Consider the following 21,533-nt stretch of genomic DNA (forward strand, 5'->3'; position numbering starts at 1 on the left):
TAAGGAAAGAAACAGACATCCAGGTATAGGAATCACAGCGAGCACCAAACAAGATAAATCCAAAGAGGACCACACTAAGACACATTATAAGTGAAATGTCAAGCATCAAAGATAAAGAGAGAATCCTAAAAGCTGCAAGAGAAAGGCAACAAGTTACATACAAAGGAAACCCAATAAGGCTATCAGCTGAAACCTTACAGCTTTCTTCTCGGCAAAAACCTTACAGGCTAGGAGTGGCGTGATATACTTAAAGTGCTAAAAGGAAAATACCTACAGCCAAGAATACTCTACCCAGCAATGTTATCATTCAGAATGGAAGGAGAGATAAAGAGTTTCCTAGACAAGCAAAAACTAAAGGCAAGATACTAGCCTTATAAGAAATGCTAAAGGGACTTATTTAAGTGGAAAAGAGAAGACCATGAATAGGAAAAAGAGAATTATCAAAACAAACAAGCAATAAAATCACTGGTAAAGGCAAATATACAGTAAAGGTAGTAGATCAACTACCTGGGAAGCTAATACGAAGGTCAAAAGACAAAAGTACTAACATTGTCTATTTACACAATAGGATGGTAACAGATACACACACACAAGAGGTTAGAGATGATATCAAAAACATAAAATGTGGGAGGAGGGGAGTAAAAGAGTAGAGCTTTTAGCATGAGATAATGCTAAAGAGACCATCAACTTAATATAGATTGCTATATATGTAGGTTATTATGTATGAACCTCATGGTAATCACAAACCAGAAACCTATAATGAATACTCAAAAAATTAACAGAAAGGAACCCAAACATAATAATAAAGAAAGCCATCTAACCACAAGGGAAGAAAGCAAGAGAAGAAGAAAAGAACAGAGAAGAACTACTAAAACACCCAGAAAAAAAGTAACAAAATGGCAATAAGTACATTCTTATCAATAGCTACTTTAAATGTCAATGGACTGAATGCTCCAATCAAAAGCCATAGGGTGGCTGGTTGGATAAAAAAAACCCCAAGACTCATATATGTGCTGTGCTTAAGAGATACATTGCAGATCTAAAGACACTCACAAACTGAAAGTGAAGGGATGGAAGAAGATACTCCCAGCAAATGTCAGTGAAAATAAATCTGGAGTAGCAATACTTACATCAGAAAAAAATAGACTTTAAAACAAAAACTGTAACAAGAGACAAAAAAGGGCACTACATAATGATAAAGGGAACAATTCAACAAGAGGATATAACACTTGCAAATATCTATGCACCCAACATAGGGGCACCTAAATATATAAAGCAATTATTAACAGACATAAAAAGAGGAATAGACAGTAATACAATAATAGTGGGGGACTTTAACACTCCAGTTACACCAATGGATAGATCATCCAAACAGAAGATCAAAAAGGAAACATTGGCCTTAAATGACACATTAGACCAGATGGACTTAGTAGATATATACAGAAACTGCAGAGTACACATTCGTTTCAAATGCACATGGAACATTCTCCAAGATAGACCATGTATTAGGCCACAAAACAAGTCTCAATAAATTTAGGAAGATTGAAATAACACCAAGCATCTTTTCTGACCTCAACAGTATGAAACTAGAAATCAACTACAGGAAGAAAATTGGAAAAGCCAGAGATATGTGGAGATTAAACAAAATGCTACTGAACAATCATTGGGTCAATGAAGAAATCAAAGGAGAAATAAAAAAATACCTAGAGACAGGGGCCAGCCAGGTGGCGCAGCAGTTAAGTTTGCACATTCCGCTTTGGCAGCCTGGGGTTGGCTGGTTCAGATCCTGGGTGCAGACCTCACTGCTTGTCAAGCCATGCTGTGGCAGGCATCCTACATATAACGTAGAGAAAGATGGGCACAGATGTTAGCTCAGGGCCAGTCTTCCTCAGCAAAAAGAAGAGGATTGGCAGCAGATGTTAGCTTGGGCTAATCTTCTTCTTCCTCAAAAAATACCTAGAGAAAATGAAAATGAAAATACAATATGCCCAAATTTATGGTATACAACAAAAGCAATTCTAAGAGGGAAGTTTATAGCAATACAGACCTCTCTCAACAAACAAGGAAAATCTCAAACAACCTAACAATGCACCTAAAGGAACTGGAAAAAGAACAAACCAAGCCCCAAATCAGTAGAAGCAGGAACTAATAAAAATCAGAGTAGAAATAAATGAAATAGAGACTTAAAAAAATAGAAAAAATCAATGAAAAGAAGAGCTTGTTCTTTGAAAAGATAAGGAAAATTGGCAAACCTTAGCTAGACTCACCAAGAAAAAAAGAGAGAAGACTCAAAGAAATAAAATCAGAAATGAAAGAGGAGAAATTACAATGGACACCTCAAAATACAAAAAGATTATAACAGAATAATATGATAAGCTGTACACCAACAAATTGGATAATCTAGAAGAAATGGATAAGTTCTTAGAAGCATACAGCCTTCCAAAACTGAATCAAGAAGAAATAGAGAATTAAAATAGACCAATCACCAGTAACGAGATTGAAACAGTAATCAAAACCTCCCCAAGAACAAAAGTCCAGAGCCAGATGGCTTCCCTGGTGAATTCCACCAAACATTCAAAGAAGACTTAACACCAATCCTTCTCAAACTCTTCCAAAAAATTGATAAGGAGGGGAAGCTTCCTAATGCATTCTATGAAGCCAACATTACCCTGATACCAAAACCAGGCAAGGACAACACAAAAAAAGAAAATTACAGGCCAATATCACTGATGAACATCAATGCAAAAATCCTTAACAAAATACTAGCAAATCAAATACAGTCATACATTAAAGAGATCATACATCATGATCAAGTAGGATTTATTCGAGTGATGCAGGGATGGTTCCACATCTATAAATCAATCATCCACATTAACAAAATGAAGAATAAAAATCACATGATAATCTCAATAGATGCAGAGAAAGCATTTGACCAGAAACAGCATCAATTTATGATAAAAACTCTGAATAAATTGGGTATAGAAGGAAAATAGTTCAATATAATAAAGGCCATATATGACAAACTCACAGGAAATATCATTCTCAATGGAGAAAAACTGAAAGCTATCCCTCTAAGAACAGGAACCAGACAAGGATGCCCACTTTCACCACTCTTATTTAACATAGTGTTGGAAGTGCTAGCCAGAGCAATCAGGCAAGAAAAAGAAATAAAAGGGATCCAAATTGGAAAGGAAGAAGTGAAACTGTCACTATTTGCAGATGACATGATTTTATACATAGAAAACCCTAAAGAATCCACCAAAAACCTTTTAGGAATAATAAATGAATATGGTAAAGTTGCAGGATACAAAATCAACATACAAAAATCAGTTGCATTTCTATACACTAATAACAAAGTAGCAGAAAGAGAAATTAAGAATATAGTCCCATTTACAATTGCAACAAAAAGAATAAAATACCTAGGAATAAATTTAACCAAGGAGGTGAAAGATCTGTATACTGAAAAACTATAAAACATTGTTGAAAGAAATTGAAGAAGACACACAGAAATGGAAAGATATTCCATGCTCTTGGATTGGAAGAATTAACATAGTTAAAATGTCCATACTTCCTAAAGCAATTTACAGATTCAGTGCAATGTGTATCAAAGTTCCAATGACATTTTTCACAGAAATAGAACAAAGAATCCTAAAATTTATATGGAACAGCAAAAGACCCCAAATAAACAAAGGGATCCTGAGAAAAAATAACAAAGCTGGTGGTATCATACTCCCTGATTTCAAAATATTCTACAAAGCTATAGTAATCAAAGCAGCATGGTACTGGCACAAAACAGACCCACAGATCAATGGAACAGGATCGAGAGCCCAGAAATAAACCCACACATCTATGGACAGCTAATTTTCGACAAGGGAGCCCAGAACATACAATGGAGAAAGGAGAGTCTCTTCAATAATTGTGTTGGGAAAACAGGACAGCCACATGCAAAAGAATGAAAGTAGACCGTTATCTTACACCAGACACAAAAATTAACTCAGAATGGATTGAAGACTTGAATATATGACCTGAAACCGTGAAACTTCTAGGAGAAAATGTAGGCAATATGCTCTTTGACATTGGTCTTAGCAGCATATTTTCAAGTAGCATGTCTGACCAGACAAGGGAAACAAAAGAAAAAATAAACAAATGGGACTACATCAAACTAAAAATCTTCTGCACAGCAAAGGAAACCATCAACAAAATGAAAAGGCAACCCAACAATTGGGAGAAGATACTTGAAAACCATATACCTGATAAGGGGTTAATATCCAAACATATAAGGAATTCATACATCTTAACAACAAAATAACTAACAACCCAATTAAAAAATGGGCAAAAAATCTAAACAGAAATTTCTCCAAGGAAGATATACAGATGGCCAACAGGTACATGAAAAGATGTTCAATATCGCTAATTATCAGGGAAATGCAAATCAAAGCTACAATGAGATATCAGAATGGCTATAATTAACAAGACAGGAAATAACAAGTGTTGGAGAGGATGTGGAGAGAAGGGAACTCTCATACACTGCTGGTGGGAGTGCAAACTGGTGCAGCCACTATGGGAAACAGTATGGAGATTTCTCAGAAAATTAAGAATAGATCTACCATATGATCCACTTATTCCACTGCTGGGTATTTATCCAAGAATGTGAAAATGTGAATGTGTAACGATATATGCACCCCTAAGTTTATTGCCGCATTATTCACAATAGCCAAGACTTGGAAGCAACCTAGATGCCCATCAAGGGGCAAATGGTTAAAGGAGATGTGGTATACATACACAATGGGATACTCCTCAGCCATAAAAATGATGAAATCTTGCTATTTGTGACAACACGGATGGACTTTGAGGGTATTATGCTAAGCAAAATAAGTCAGAGGGAGAAAGTCAAATACCATATGATCTCACTCATAAACAGAAGATAAAATCAACAACAAACAGACACATAGGGACAGAGATTGGATTGGTGGTTACCAGAGGGGTTCAGAGGAGGAAGGAAGGCAAAAGGAGTGATTAGGCACATGTGTGTGGTGATGGACTGTAATTAGTTTTTGGATGGTGAACATGATGTAATCTACACAGAAATCAAAATATAATGATATACACCTGAAATTTATATCATGTTATAAACCAATGGTACTGCCATGAAAAAGTAATTGAGAAGGTAATTTTAAATAAAAAAGTAAATTTCTGGACCTTATTGTCAGATGAATTCTCTGTTATCATAAAAAGGTATAATGTTTAAAGAAAATGTTTATGCCAAAATACAAATCATGAACCTAGGTTATGGAATAATTTTTTTATATGTGAAGGAATGCCAAGGCCACAGTTTATCCCATGTTCACATGTGCAACCTTTGTCGAGGAGGCCTGCATGGGTTAGACCAGGGGTGGGCCTACCTGGAAATTTCTACTGCTTCATGTGCCTTTCTTGATTCGCATATAATAGATTAACAGACAGGTAAACTGCTTTCTTGCATTGCCTCTGGGCACTTATGAGACTAGGCAAGTTTCTATCCTTTCCTGGTTCTTTCATTTTACTCATTTATAAAATGCAGGAGTGGGTTTAGCTGACTAGCTCATTCCAAGTGCTAATATTCTCTTGTGTCTCTCCCTTATATCCTGACATCACAGAACTTCTGCTTGACTTATATCTGGGTTCATGGATGGGCCAGCCAAGAATTTTTGTGGGGTACCAATTCATGAGAGGTATGTGGTGGATTTATGTTGTGTCAATGTAGCTAATCTAGAACTACAGTTCCCAGAATTCCCTTCCCTGTATAGCTCTGGGCTGGGGTGAATCACAAAAGGCATTCTGCACAAGACTTGGAAGGTGGAAGTGAAGCAATAGTGATAGTCTTTGTATCTTCAGGAGGTTGATGTATGGTATGAAGTGCTGTTGCGGCTCACGTGTGTTGTTGTTGATCTGCCTGCACACCTTGCCAGCGTGTGGCAGCTTCAGCCAGACAACCTCTTTCAGTTTTCCTGACTCCTGGGTCAGGTATAGATTTAGCTCCATGACAAAGGGCAGCAGCTTCTTCTTCATATTATTCCCATCATCGAAGTTGGAGGCTCAGAGGTGGTAAGAGTCTGATGCAGATTCTTGTCCATCCTCCTGCGTTCCAGCCCATTCCTGCAGGGTTCCTTCTGAGCTGGCTTCTCCCTCTTCACGTCCTTCTTCCAGTCCCAAATGCCAGACTAGCTGACTTCCCTAGCTGCAGAAACCAAAACTCAATAGATTCTTTAATCCACAATAATCTAAGATCAATCCCTATAATAAAGCCCTTATTATATAAATCTCCTAGTGCTTCTGCCTCTCCGATCTAACCCTGACTAAGACAGGTTGCTAAAACAGCTCAGGGAAGATAATTAGATGGAGAGAATAGAATCTAGCAGAATTCTTATCAGAGAAATAGTGTATGTGATTTGAAGGGATTTTTGTTAAGCCATTTGGGGGACTGTTTAATGGGAAAACTGGAGGAACAATCAGTATTTACTAAGTTACCTTTTAAGAAGGGGGGGTTGGTCTATTGCAGTTCAGGGCTTTTTTTTTCTTCTGAATGGGGACGCAAGTTAGGTGGCCAAGACCTTGCTTGGGAGGCAACAGAGAATGAGAACGATACTAGTGTTGCCACTACCCTCTTTCCTCATGCAGAGCTCAGAATCATCTCTAAACCCATATTAAAACCTATTTTAAGGATATCAACATGGGACTTCCAAATTATTAGGCTACCTGAGGCTACTTCATGTCTTGATGTGGCTCTGAAAGCCATATGCTATTTCTACTCCACCAATGCCCTAAGCTATGTGAAGACTTTTCAAAAATGGCACCTTCTGCAGCCATCAACAAACAGAATTCCCCTCTGTTTTTGGAGTGTTAGAATGAGCAGTCAACCCTACATGCCAGTAAACCACCCTAAAGCAACTGTTATCATTTCAGACAAATCATAAAGTCTCTTCATGAGTTCGTTAAGGCACACTTGGTATGGAGTTTGGATTTTCTTCTCTGGGTTACCACTGAAGGTTTATATTTTAGAAATATCATTCCAACTGTGCTGTTGGGAATTGAAGATGGAGGGGCAAGAGTGGAAACTGGGACCATTTAGCACGTGATGGCTGTAGTTCACAAGGGAGATAACAGAAGACCGGACTAAGCTGGTCACTGCGCATGTGGAGAGATGTAAGCAGAGGTGAATTTTGAGATAAGGTTGCCAAGACATGGAGATGGACTGGATGTGAATGGGGCATAGAGCTTGCAGGATGGCTCCATGAGTTTGGGGGTCAAACAACTGAGCAGATGTGTGGCCATTTCCTAAGATGAGGAAGCCTGGGGGAGAAACGGGCTTTAGGGATGGGAGATGTCATATTTACATAAGTGTAAAAATACAGTATTTGTTATATACCTTCAGTTCTACAAAATTTGAAATGTTTGAGTTCCCATGGCCTTTAATGAAGAAATTAATGTTAACAGCAAACAGTGCCTTCAGTGTTGAATGTGTTGCTTCTGCAATGAATAAGGTCCTTTCAAGAACCTTAGTTTTATTCCACCATCAGGGGTGTACTCTATGGGAAATTCTTCCCTGTGGTTGTCTATTCACAATTATACAAGGTCCCATTCTTTGACATGAAAATAAGTGGCAACACCCACTGAAGTCAGCCATAGGAATTTGGCTTTCGTTGCCACGAATTGTGCGGTTCCACAAATCCTGAAGATAAGAGTTGGAAAAAAAGAGTCAGGACTGAGTGAAAACAGCCTGGCTCTGATTTCAAGGGCGCGCTTATGTAAACATTTCTTAAGCATGATTCTTCTTCTTAAACATTGGAGAATGGCTTTTATAATGAGAAAACAATTCCCACAACCCCCAAATGGCAGTGCTTATGTTTCACTCATTTGGATTCTAAGAACCAAAATCTTTTCCTTTAAGAGGGAAAGAGGTCATAGTAATTGTCAGTACCTTAAAGAAGATACTCAACCTGTTACTGGTTTTAATGTCAGCGCATAACAGGCTTCACAAGCTAGGACCTCCTTGCCTGAGTCGATGAGGTTTGCCCTCTAGCTTTGTGATAATGGGTTCCGCCTTGCTGAGGAGGTTGGTAGCCGGTAATCCCACTTCCTCACTGTATTTAGCACTTGGAAGTCTGCCATAAACGAATTTTCTACTCTTCTTCAGCTTTTCCGGTGTAAAGATTTTTTTTTTTTTTTGGTGCTGAAGATGGGCAAGGTTTATGAAAACACTTGTTTTTCATTTCTTCAGAGAAAGCTTCTTTTTTTTTTCCTGGAACAAATGTCATCTGATTATTTGCCACAGAGCGCCGGTGGTGCATCCTGTAATGTCAGGCCCTCGCCAGCAGATGGCAGTCACACCACACTGCACTTCGGCATTAGGCGAAGCTTTAGAGCCCCAGGCGTTTGTCCTGTTCGCAGAGGGAGGGTCTGACGCGCTCAGTGCCTTGGCGGGAGGGGTAGCTTGTATGGAGACTAATTCCGGGGAATCCACTACATAAATCTATGAATTTGGCCTTGAATCCGAAGATATACTTAGTTGGAAAAGGAAACAAAACTGAGTAAAAGAAAGAAAAACAGAAAAAACTCCTTAAATAAATCTGTCAAAATGAGCTATGAGGTGAACATCCCAAGGTCTTGCGCTTACTCTGGGCTTTGTTTCACTGATACCTGAATCAATATCATCATAGTCGAGAAGCTGGCATGAAAGCATAATGGCTGAGAGAAGAAGCCTGGGAACATCTGCAAATGTCTTTTATTTTCAGGAGGATTAACTGAGTTCCAGGTGGCTGGACAGGGTGGGGAAAAATAGCAGAAACTCAGACGTAAAATTAGACATCTTAGAAGAACTTTTCTTTCTTCTGTAGAGAAGGTGTTTCCAAAGGAATTTGTTATAGGAAGAAGGATTTTCTCCAGCTAACAGGGAGACGTTGCATGTATTGCTGTCACTTCAGCTTCCACTTCATCATGCTTTCCTGAATTTCTGCCACCACAAGCCAGCTGGTTTTAGTCACTCTTCCTTTCCCACCACTTAAGTGGTCGGGCTTTGGGACAGGTGCAGGAGTTACGTGGCATTAAGAGGACATTCCTATTTCTCCACCCGCAATGTGGTTTCTGTGTCTGAGTAAGAGGCACATTATTTTTATTGGCTTATACTGTTGTGTAAATTTCAGGTGTACATTATTATATTTCATTTTCTGTATAGACTACATCGTGTTCACCACCAATAGTCCAGTTTTCGTGCGTCACCATACATACGAAAAGGCACATTTTATCTCTGCTTATGTTAGGGTTGGTTTTTGAGTGTGTCTCCCCAGGAATGGCGTGGGAACAGAGTTCTGTTTAAGGAAAGTGACCATAGTCCATTGTTAGGAAGAAGCTTTGCGTCTCACTGAACTGGATTACATAGGTCAGGAATTTCTTTTTCCAGAGAACTTAGTGAAACTAGGACTGTTGTTTCTGACTCAACTTTTTAAGGAGATCCTGGAATACACAGTAACTGAACTATCCACAAAATTGTGATGAAAAACTTTCATGTTTAAGCATAAAGACGTCAATAGAGGCATTAGCAGCTTCCTAGTTCTGTTGCCTTTTCTGTGTCTGTTGAGGGTTTGCTCATTTTCCATTCCAGTAAGTAGAGAGTTACATGATCATCCCTCTGTATCTGAGCAGGGGTTGGATGTACAATCCACCTGGGGTACAGACAATCAGGGGTGCATTTCCCATAGAGAATTTAAAAAGCATAACAACTCTGACTAAATGTTGGTCTGCTTTAAATTATCACCCAGCCGTTCTTAAGCATTATCAGTGAGAAAAAATCTTTTTCTGGCCTAATTTCCAAATATTTGCCACGATTGCAGCTGAGTTTCAATAACATATAGGTATGCTTCAAATTAGCACATTTAAATCACCTCTTTAATAAACATTGAGTTCTCTGTGAAAGTAAATTCAGAGAACTCCCAGCTATGTGGTTAGCCTTCGACACCACATGGACTTAGCTACCAAGTTCATTTCCAGAGGAAGTTCCTAATGGTTCAAAATCCTTGAAGCTTGCTTCTGGGGTAGTTTTTATATTTCTAACTCCCATGGTGCTCTATATTCCTGAATATAAATGGTAGATTTGAAATAAACAAAGATAGCTGTATGTGATTTTTTTTTCTGAATTATATTTTTTCCGGTGTGAAGAAACCTGACATCAAAATATTTGCGAACAGCCAGAATCAGTTTAATGATGTACTGAAAACAGCAAGCTTCAAACTTGTTTTTTGAAGACTGGTGTCCAGAAATGGTGGAAAAGGCGATTAACCATGCAAAATGTTAGGAATTGGACATTTACTTAGAAAAATTAATCAAATTAGAAGAAAAGTACCCAGAGAAACCAAAGATGCTCGTCTTACATCGTTGGAGAAATAACAAGGCAGTGTTTGAATGTCCTGATCATTTTCACCAAGATCTGGACACTAGTTCTAAAGCAGAAGAAGAAAAACTTAGAAGTTTTTACTAAATGTATTAGAAATTTAAGCTGAACTTCTGGTGAAAGTATTTTAGTGGAACTTTTTTGACGGTGAAAAAATTTGAAGGTAACTAGAATTGATAACGAAGAAACAAAGACATAGAAACTTCTAAACTTTATTATAAAATGGAAGTTTTATTAAACTTTGCTAGGCTTATACTTAATTTAAGGGCTTTCTTAGTTGTTTGTATGTCTGTTGCTTCATGTGAAAGAAACTTTATGACATTGAAATTAATAAAAAATTGCTCTTCCGTCAACTATCAGTCAGCACAGATTGACAAAAAAAGTCTATTGTCTATTGAAAATAAATATTTGAAGAAAAATAACTTCGACAAAATCATTGACAAATTTGTAGAATATTAAGGCTAGAAAAACGAAAACTATAATTTTGTTGTTCATGACTACAATAGAGCAATATGTAGGTATATGTTTTTCCCCTTTAAAAAAATACAGCAATACAGTTAAAATCATTAATCCATTATCTTTTTTTATGTTGTCATATTGATCTTAATGTTATTTGAAAAAATTTGATATAATACATTAAAAGTTCTATAACATAAAAATTTACTCTTCTCTGTTTTCTGATCATTGTTTTTTCATTTCATGTCATGTTACTCAAAATAATTTTCTCATATCGAGGAAGAGGATGTGAAAAATGATTCTCTGAATGGTTAATATCCTGGGTAGGACATGCTGGCCATATTTATTGGTCACAGTAGGCTATGCTGCAGTAACAAAGAAACTCTGAAATCTTGATGGCTTAGCCCAGTTAAAATTTGTGGCCTACTAGCACAAAGTCAAATAAAGAAGTTCCTAATTGGCTAGCAATTCTTGGTAATTTTCTGCAAGTGGAAACTCAGGGATGCACCATCTTGAGGCTCTGTTACATTGTTGCTTCACAGTTGCTCTGGTACCATCCAGCTAGCAGATGGACAAGATGATATGGAAGATGAAAGAATGTTGAAGATTAGGCAGGCTATTTTATGAACAGGCCTAGAAATAGCACACATCACTCTTGTCTGCATTCAGTTGGCCAAACCCAGCCTTTTGGTACCAACTTAAAAGCAAAGAAGGCTGGGAAATATAGTCTTCCTGTGTGACAAGGAAGAGGGAACAGGATTGGTGAGCATCTCGTCAACTCTGTCGATCATCTGTGTTCAAGCTGCTATTCCTGCATCTTTCTACCATTGCAGTCGCTTGTTAAATGGTGTCTCTGCAGTCTCTTCCTGTTCCCAGCCATGCAAGAGAGTGCAATTCAACAGCTAATGGTTTTCAAACCAGGCAAGTGAACTGCTCTTTTTCAAATGAAATATTCTATGCGAGCCTGTGTAGTAAAAACAGATAAACATATAGCTGTTCTGGTCAGAGTAGGGATGAGCAGTCAGAAACCTTCTTAAATTTGTCTTTTCATTAACTCACACATGCTTCCCCTCCCTGTCCACCCCAGCCATTCCTGGGGCCCTAAGTCACCTTTCTGTAATTACTGGGCTTGGATTAAGAGAAGTTGAAAAACACTGCAGTCGGCAAAGTAGGACCATTGACGCGTTTGAACAGGGAGTGTTGTTTAGAGAGATTAAAGTCCAAACTCTGGCATGTAGGGCTGCCACAGCCTACCCAATACTTTTAACTTTATCTTATTCAAGTCTACTTAATGTTCTTTAAAAGTTTCCCACTCATTTCAACCTTTGTGTCCACCTATGCAAACTTATTCTTTTTGGTGAGGAAGATTGGCCCTGAGCTAACATCTGTTGCCAACCTTTCCTTCTTTGCTTGAGGAAGATTGTTGCTGAGCTAACGTCTGTGCCAATCTTCCTCTACTTTATGTGAGATGCCGCCACAGCATGGCTTGATGAGTGGCACTAAGTCTGCACCCAGGATCTGAACCTGTGAACCCTGGGCTGATGAAGTGGAGCAGGCCACGGGGCTGGCCCCCATATATGCAAACTTTTCACATTGATTTTAATATTGAACTCGTTTTTATTCATTTAGCCTTGAGTGCCAGGCATTAGTGTACCATGATAGAGACTCTGACCTCAGGGGAAAGAATTCTTATAAAAGTAAATGAAAAACTCTAATTACAAAGTCGAATATACAATGCAATATTAATAATGTGGAAAGAACTTCTTTCTCTATATGTAAAGATATATGTCGAGTCTCTTGTGTATTTGTCTAACCCCTTGGGTGATCTCAAGGCCCGCCAAGAGCAATCAAGCCAAGAGGCTGCCTTACTTTCCAGGAACACAAGCCAATCCTCAAAAGCCACCATCGCAGGGGAAGGAGCTTTCTTCCAGTTCTGGGGTTTCCCCCAGGCAAGGAAGGCCACTGGGCATAGCAGGCATGACAACACGGACATTAGAATATTTAGTATATTTGCGCTGACTGACCAAGGCAGACCTGTATACTGTGCATGCAGGCTGGAAGTCTGTTTTATTTATAAACCAAGACTAAACCTCTGTGATCTTACATTTGTGAGTCCCTCAACTTCTCTCCCAATCCTCCCCACTGCTACCATGGCACTGGGCAGAACCAGCTAAAGCTGGTCTGCTCCACTCAATTTACTGTTGAATTCATTTGCATGGGGCTTTTCTCTTCTTGACATCACTGACCTGGGGCAGAGGTTGGTAACCTTGCTGCTCAGTTGCAGAGCCGACCTAGTTTCAGCTTTTTAGAGACCTTCGCCTCGTTTGGCCTGGACCCAAAACATTTCTATCTTATCACATTCTTAGGATTCCAGGAAGGTGAACATAGCTCCCCAAAGAATTTACACACATCATAGTTAAACTATTTCCAACTTCACATTTTTATTTACTTGAAATTCTTTTCCCCTGGAACAAGCCTGAAATTGCTAATTCAATTAGTATTACACATAGTTCTGATCACTTTGCACACATTAGATACAACTATCCACACTCTTGTCAGAACAAGGTATGGACAAAACACCCTTGTGCAAACATGAATTTTATCACAGGCTTTTTTTCTACATATAATAACATCATATAAATTTTGTCCTTTTTGCTATTAATGTGGTAAATATCATTGACTGATTTTCAAAATGTTAAACTAAACTCCCATTCCTAAAATAAACCCAATTTTGTTGTGTTGTATGATCTTTATAGATCAATGCCTTTTGTACTACCTTAATAAGTGAAATGACCAGGTTTATTTATTTTTATTGTAATGTTCTGTCTGGTTTGTTATCAAGTTTATTCTGGTCATGTACAATGAATCAGAAAGTGTTTGCTTGCTTTCCTGTTCTCTGTAAGATTTTTATGTAAGATTGGTGTAATTTCTTGCTTAAATATTTGCTGTAATTCTCAACGGTTCCGTTCAGAGAGAGTCTTTTCGGTTTAGCATGGAAAGATTTTTAATTATGGTTTCAATTTCTTTAACAGATATAAAATTATTCTGATCTATGTCAGATAAATAATATTTGGGACATGCTTATACTAAAAAATTGTCTATTGTTTATCTGAGATTCAGATTTAATTGCATCCTGTATTTTTCTGGCAACCCCATAATGTCCTCATTATATTTTGAATGTCTGAATGAGTAATGATTGTCCCCTGTCATCTCGATTAGTAGTTATTTGTGCTTTTTCTCTCTCTTTTTTCTAAATTAGTCTCACTAGAAGCTTATCAATTTAATTAGTTTTTCAAAGAACTAACCTGTGGGTTTTCATTATCTTTACTGTATGTTTTCAATCCCATTAATTTCTACTTCCATTTATTTTTTTCCTTTTTCTTGTTTAGCATTTAGTTTATTCCTTAACTTCTTGAGATGGGTGAACTGATCTTTTATTTTGAGTTTTTTTTCTTTTCTATTATGTATAGGAATATAAATTTCCTCTGTGCATGATTTTAACCAGTTCTCACAGAGTCATTCTCAGGGACTTGGGTTTGATTTCGCAGGTGATAAGGAACTATTAGTTTTATGCATGGGAGTGACAGCTTTGTATTTGCTTTTTTGATGTGTGCCATTGGCTGTGGTGTGAAAGAGGTGGTTGAGGGAGGCAGAAGACTCGAAATGAAAGAGCACGTGGGTGAGGACAGAATATTTAGGGGCAGCCTTCAGGAAAGGGGCAGTTGAAGGACACAGAATCACCATTGTTAGAGAGAAGGGACAGTCAGAGAAGAAAGATCCTCTGCTTCATACTGGGTTACAGAGTTGAGGCCAAAGAGACTAGATGGAAGAAATTTCTTTCAGTTCTGTATTTTGTAGTCATGTTTCTGCTTAAGATTTTTAGCTAGATTTTGTATATTGGCATGTATATACATATATATGTGTGTGTGTATATATTTATGAATATATATGTGTATGTATATATATCATATTAGAATACATAACAAGCCTCTAAAACAAAGAATGCATTTCACACCTGTTTTATATATGATTACACAGCACACCAGTACTGTGGCTTCCCAGGCACGGCTAAACCACCTGAGACCTTCAAGCCAAAGATTCCATTGACCTGGACTCTCCAGGGACAGCTTCAAGCATTGGCCATCCTCAAGTCTTCCTAGGTTGGCCCGTCAGGGTAAGTCATGGACTTGAAGCCACTCCACTCCCTGGGCTATCACTTTGTCTTTTTTGTTGATCCGATTTAGTGAGGTGGATGCTATCCAAAATGTTTTTAGCAACTTGGTGAAAGATAGCTTACAGGTAAATGTCAGTTTTCATTTTAGTTGTAGATGATAAAAGATAAAGTGTTACCTAATTTGAACGAGAATAGTTGAATGGAACTCAAAGCAAGTCAGATTCTGTAATGACTTTTTTCATCGTAAGAGAAAAAGATTGGCTAGGAATAAAATTCAGTGGTTTGTTTGTGGATGAGGCATTCCATCTTTAACTGGGGTAAACTAAATTATTTTTTCATGCAAAGTGATACATCTGTATCTTTGTTGAATGGCCATCTTTAGAAACCAGCAAAGTTTCAAGCATCAAGAGGAATAGAACCTAGTGATTCTCCAAGAGTGAACTGAGACTTATAAACGGGCCATTGTCCTACCAAATTCCGGTGTTCTAAAGGTCTCACCACTGTCTCTTTCCTGGCATGTTCTGAAGAAGCCCATGGTTTGTTTTCTTTTCTCCATTCGTTCTCTAGACTCGCCATGTGAAGAGTTGCTCAGCTAACTTGTCTGTGGGAAGGGAAAAAAATGTCCTCTTCAAACGAATCAGTTTTTGTGGTTAAAAATTTCGGTGTTTGGGTAGACATTGGCCAATTTCTTCTGAAATCTGAAAACTTCCTTGAATTCCCACCATTGTGTTAATTCACTGGAAGTTGACGTCTTTAAAAGGTTGTGGCCAAAAAAAAAAAAATTGCTTTTAAAACCACATAACACCATCACTATATGACATATCATGGTTCAAGTTTCAATGACAGGAAATAGCTTCTTTAGATTTAATGTTAAGATGTGGGTTTGGGTGTGAATTAAAAGATAAAGAAATAGATACTTTCCTTGTCCATAATTAGTTGCAACTCCTTATTGTGTTTAAAATCAAGACAAACAAACAAACAAATCCACGTTCACTTTGACTATCCCTTTGTGTTAATTGTAAATTTTCTTGTCAGTGACTTAGTAGAAGAAATAAAATAGGGACTAGTAGAATTATTGATCTGCCTGTGATGGTGTCACTGTACTGATTTGCTGTCTCATTTTTCAGTGAGAAATCTCTCTGTCCATGGGTGGCTGGGGATGGAACCTTAGAGATTTGTTCATGAGCAAACTATCCTGATGATGGGGGAAGATATGCAACTGTCCATCTATTCATCTAAAATGTCTTGATGTTCAGATGGAGATAGAGATGAATAAGGTGAAATATCTGCCCTTACAAAGCCCCAGACAAATGGGAAATAAAGTCATATGTGCTAATAATAGGCCATGTATGGAATATAGTGGATTCAATGGGAATAGATAGGGAGGAGACAAATAGCACACGGTGTTGGTGAAATAAAGAGGGTCTGGACCAGGGTCGTAGCAGTGGTGATGAAGAGGGAGAGGCAGATTAAAGGGTTTTTAGGGAAATCACAGAAGTTCAGAGTTTGGCTTTGAGTTCTGGTATCCTGGTACTACTACTTTCTAGCTTCTTAGTTGGATCACTCGTGCAGTCCAAGTTTTGTAAATTCTCTGAATCTTGGCTTTCTTGTTTGTAAAATGGGATAATAGTACCTACCTCATAGGGTCATTGTGTGGATTAAATGAGTTAATTTGAGAAAATTAGTATCCAGTACTTGAAACATAGTAACTCAATACATTTGGCTATTGTCTTAGTCAGGGTTCTCCAGAGAAACAGAACCAATAGGATATATATTATCCTATTTATTACAAGGAATTGGCTTACACAAAAATGGAGGCTGAAAAGTCCCATTGTCTGCCATCTACAAGATGGACACCCAGTAGAGCTGGTGGTGTAGTTCCAGTCTAAGTCTAAAGGCCTGAGAACCAGGAGAACTAATTGTATAAGTTCCAGTCCAAGTGCAGAAGACTGATGTCCAAGCTTGAAAACAGTCAGAGAGAGCAAATTCTCCCCTGCTTCACCTGTGTTCTATTCAGGTCTCCAATAGATTGGAGGTGGCCACCCACCTTGGGGAGGGCCATCTGCTTTACTCAGTCTACCTATTCAAATGTTAATCTCATCCAGAAACACCTCCATGGACACACGTAGGATAGTGTTTAACCAGATATCTGGGCACCCCATGGCCCAGTCAAGTTGAGACATAAAATTAACTGTCTCAGCTATTATAATTACTATCAGTATTGGAACTTGGGTGAGATGTCATGTAGTGTAGTTGAACTTGTGTGGGGTTTTAAGCCAGGTAGCCTTTCATTTAAATCCCCTTACTGCCTTATACTATCTGCAAGACTTTGGTCAAGTTGCTTAATATTTCTGAGCCTCAATTTCATCATCTGTGAAAATGGGATTATAGTAGCTATTTTGTGGGACTCTTTTCAATGAAATGGATCCAAGTATGAAAAGAATAGGGCCCCACATCAAAATTCAGTAAAGGATTGCTACCATTCTTGGGGGCTGAGAGAGAAAGAGATGTTTAAAATGATATCCTTAAAATTTAAAGTGAGTTAATAGCTGGATAGTCATGATACGCAGAGAATTTGGAGGAAGAGCAGGCTTGTTTAAAGAAAACAAAAAGTGACTTTGATTCTAATCATGGATGAGGATGTCTGGTGCCTCTGCTAGGATGTAAGGATATGGCTCTCAGAAGGGATCCAGGCCTGGGGATTTAGCTTTGTGTATCGGCAGCATATAAATTGTATCTGATTCCATGGATATGGATTGGATTTTCCAGGAGGGGGAAAAGATCCAAATTTAGAATCTTGGAAAACATAGGGGAATGATGGAGGAAAAGAAGTCCATGACTGAGACTGGGCTAAAGTAATAGTGTTAGGAGGAACCCAGGCAAGAGGGCTATCATGCCTACTGAGAGGTGAGATTTGTGCTCACGAAGATGAACAAGTGGCCGAATGTCAAAGGGGAGAAAACAGAAAGCAGTGCTTGCTGGATTTGGCCATATGGAGGGCATCTGGTGATTTTCACCTTAGCAGTTTCTGTGGAGCAATGTGGACAGGAGACAGATTGCAGGCGATTGAGAAGAGAATGGGAGCGAGGAGGTGAGGATGTGGGAAGTATGGGCCAGGCTTAAACATGACTCCTAATACTCCATACCATCAAGCCAATGATGTGGCTTGGACGGACTGGACCTCCTGGAAAGATAGGAAGTTTGTGAGTGTTTGTGATCCAGTGGATAGTGATATCAAGTGAACTGGACTTAGCACTTAGAGGAGCACCTGGTTCGTTGCAAGTGCTCAATCAATGTTAGCTACCAGTGGAAACATTATCAACCACCTGCTGTATTGCCTTTTATGTGTACTCTCAGCCACTGCAGGGAACAATTGACCTCAGAGTTTGGTGATGGGTGGGAAAAATGAGGAAACTGGCCAAATGAATACATCTATATACATCAAATCAGAACAATTTGCTTAAGCATTGCCTGGCAATAATAACATCCTCCCTCTTTACACCCTACTCCTGAAAGCTACATTCATCTTTTCTAAAATGTCCACCTCTACCTTCACACTCCAAAAAGGGTCATTGGTACTATTTTCAACAAGCTTGAACCTACGTAAAAATGTTAGGATACATCTTGAAAGATGGCTCTTTTCCTTCCATCTCAGGCCCCTCATTTTAGATGTCTCACTATATTAGACACAAGCTCACATAGACTTATTGTATACTTGTAACTCATATAATATTTTTATCATATTATAAGTCTGCTAAGGATATAGACACTCTCAGGTGTTGTTAAATTGCTCTAACCAAACTTTTCCGGAAAAATTATGCATGTATTCCTTGACGCAAGCAATTCCATTTTGGGAACTATATCCTACAGATAGAAATAGCCACGAAAATGCAAAGCTGTAGTGAATGATGTTTCTTATATTATTTGTAGTGGAAGTAGAATTGGAAAAAGCCTGAATATCTATGAATAGGAGAAAAGTTCCAAAACCATCTATTTGGAAACAAGCTGTAGTGAACACAGTAAGGAATGAAATCATACTTAGCAAGATGTGGATGGATAATCTTCACTTTGGAGTTCAAGGGCTCCAGCAGTACTCTTTCTCTATGATGGATTTGAGAAATTGGTATCGCCACCTGTCATTAAGTGTAGTCACTCCTAAAGGGTCTCTGGACCTTCACTTGTGCATCTAATTTGATCACTGTGTGGGGTGACACATCAGGAAGTTCGCACGTTGGCAGGGATTAGCTTATTAATTTTATTTAGCCAACATTATTTAATGAAATTAATAAATATTAATATTAATAACAGTATTGTGTTAATAAATTATTAATATAATTATTAACTAATATTAATAATGGAATGAATAGTTAATTTCATTAACCACCTGAAAAAGCAGGGCATGGAGGAATGGTATTCAGACAGCTAAGTATTGATCAGATGGTAGTTATGGAAAAGGGGTACTGGAAAGATCCCAAAATTACAGTAGTGCCCTGTTCTGGTGGCATTCTTCTGTAGGAAGTGGGTTGAAGGAAGTATTGGAAGGTCACTGGTGCTCTCAGAATATAGGAAAAAGGACTGGAGAAGCATGGAAAAGACTGATAGAGGCCCTCATAACCTGGAGGGAGATCATCCAGCTTAGGCAATGAGAATTGGGAGAAGGAAAGAAGAGAGAGGGTAATAAAGGTGACAAAGAGAGAAGTTGGTACAGGGTGTGCGTGGGCAGCCAAATCTGTGAGATATTTGAGCAAGTAATAGATGATCCAGGAAGATGATGAATGCCAGGAGGTGATGAAAGACTAGAAGGGACTTGGGAGGTCACTGAAAACAAATGTGCCTAATTTGAAGTTTACTTAGCATTGGCCTTGCTTGTATTTAGTCTCTTCCACCAGCCAAGTGAATTCCTATGGGTAATTTATAATGTGGGAAAGTATGAATTAACATCTTCATTTACATAATCATCTTTCATAAGCAAGATGTCTTAAGCATCCAAAGGGCTTAGTGTATCCAGTGTGTGCATAATAGCTTCAAATGATATATTTGGATCTCTCCCTGTGAGATGTTTTGTTCTCCTTTGCCAAAACAGAGCTTCTTGAGTGAAGGAAAAGAAATACTGCCTATCAGAAAGTCATAGTAAAAATATAAGGGGCTCAAGAAGTCAGTGTTGTAACAAGGATGAAAGACCAACAGGAGGACAAGAAAACCTAGTTTTGATTTGAGATGGCATGAAGTAGCTTTGACATCTTATGTCAGTCATTCAAATTCTTTAAGACTTTGTTATATCATCTGTAGGATGAGGACATCTATGATTTCTGTGGTCTTGTGTGATACACAATTCTATTAGGCAAAGGATTCTTTTGAAACTGAAGAACATGGTCATAATGGGAGGGAGCAGTGGGAAATGAAGATACAGACTTCAAAATCATGGAAGATTACTAGGTAAGAATTGAAGTGTGAAGTCTCATTTACTTGGGTTCCAGTTCTGGCTTTACCATATATTAGCAGATGAGCTTGGGAAAGTTTCTCTGTGCTTATTTCCCCGTAAATAAGACTGAGAATAATAAAAGGTATCCATGTGGTGAGTATTAAATGAGATAATACGTGTTAAATGCTTAACGATACCCGATAACCTAGAAGTGCTTAGAATGTGGTAGAAAATGAAGTGAAACACTTCTGGCCATTTAAAAGCCATGCTTTTCTTTCTCTTTTTTTTAGTTATGTTTTTTTTCCCTCCAGATGGGAAAAAAAGGGTTGTGAGCATCTTGGCAATAAAAACACAAGTAAATATGGTAGTGATTTCGCAATAAACAGTAAACATGCCAATTCACAGCAGGAAGGAAGGAAGGAAGAATCAAGAGTTGAGTAAACAAAAGAGGAATATTCAGACAGGGAACTAGCCAGCTCAATGGCTAAAAATACTATGGGATTGTCAAAGAAATTGAGTTGTTCCTTGGGTCAATTTATAAAACAGAGTACATTTCCCTTCATGCCTGTTCTGTAGTGACCCCATGGTCTTTCCACTTTCAGGACTGTCCTGTTTTTCTAGTCTCATTGGGGCTACTGATGGAGCTCTGTGGAAGTTTTTCTCTTGAGTGTCTTGATTGAGAGATGACCTAGACTGTCATCACCTTCGCCACATGCTACCTCAAGTTCAAAGTCCTGTTAGTTAACAACACCTGTACCTTTCTAGCCTTCTTATGGACTGATACCAAGAGATGATTAAATTCTTCCATCTGAAGTATTTAACTTAATATGAAAAAAGTGAAAGCTTCAGAAAGGGGCAACGGCGTATTTGTATAAAAACTTTGGACATGGCAATAAGTGATCAACCAATGTTTTGGCCAAATTAGACAAGCAACCAGTACTTACAGATTGTCTTCTGTGTGTTGAAATAAGCCATGATCCTTGCCCACGATGAGCTTAGAGTCCAGCAGTGATGCACAGGAAGGGGTGTTTGGAAGGAAAGAGTGATCTAATGGTGAC

At 38.3% G+C, this 21,533-nt stretch overlaps 1 protein-coding gene across 2 annotated transcripts in view; it reads left to right on the forward strand.

Annotated features, from left to right (window-relative positions):
* COLEC10 (collectin subfamily member 10) overlaps positions 1-21,533 on the forward strand; it is a 432,349-nt gene that overhangs the window by 93,239 nt on the left and 317,577 nt on the right. For both annotated transcript variants that reach the window (XM_070631927.1, XM_070631925.1), the window contains exon 3: positions 14,918-15,053. The gene's annotated coding sequence lies outside the window, so the exon portion shown is untranslated. The remainder of the gene's footprint in view (positions 1-14,917; positions 15,054-21,533) is intronic.

This window comes from Equus przewalskii, chromosome 8, assembly GCF_037783145.1.
Source record: "Equus przewalskii isolate Varuska chromosome 8, EquPr2, whole genome shotgun sequence".
Taxonomy (NCBI): domain Eukaryota; kingdom Metazoa; phylum Chordata; class Mammalia; order Perissodactyla; family Equidae; genus Equus; species Equus przewalskii.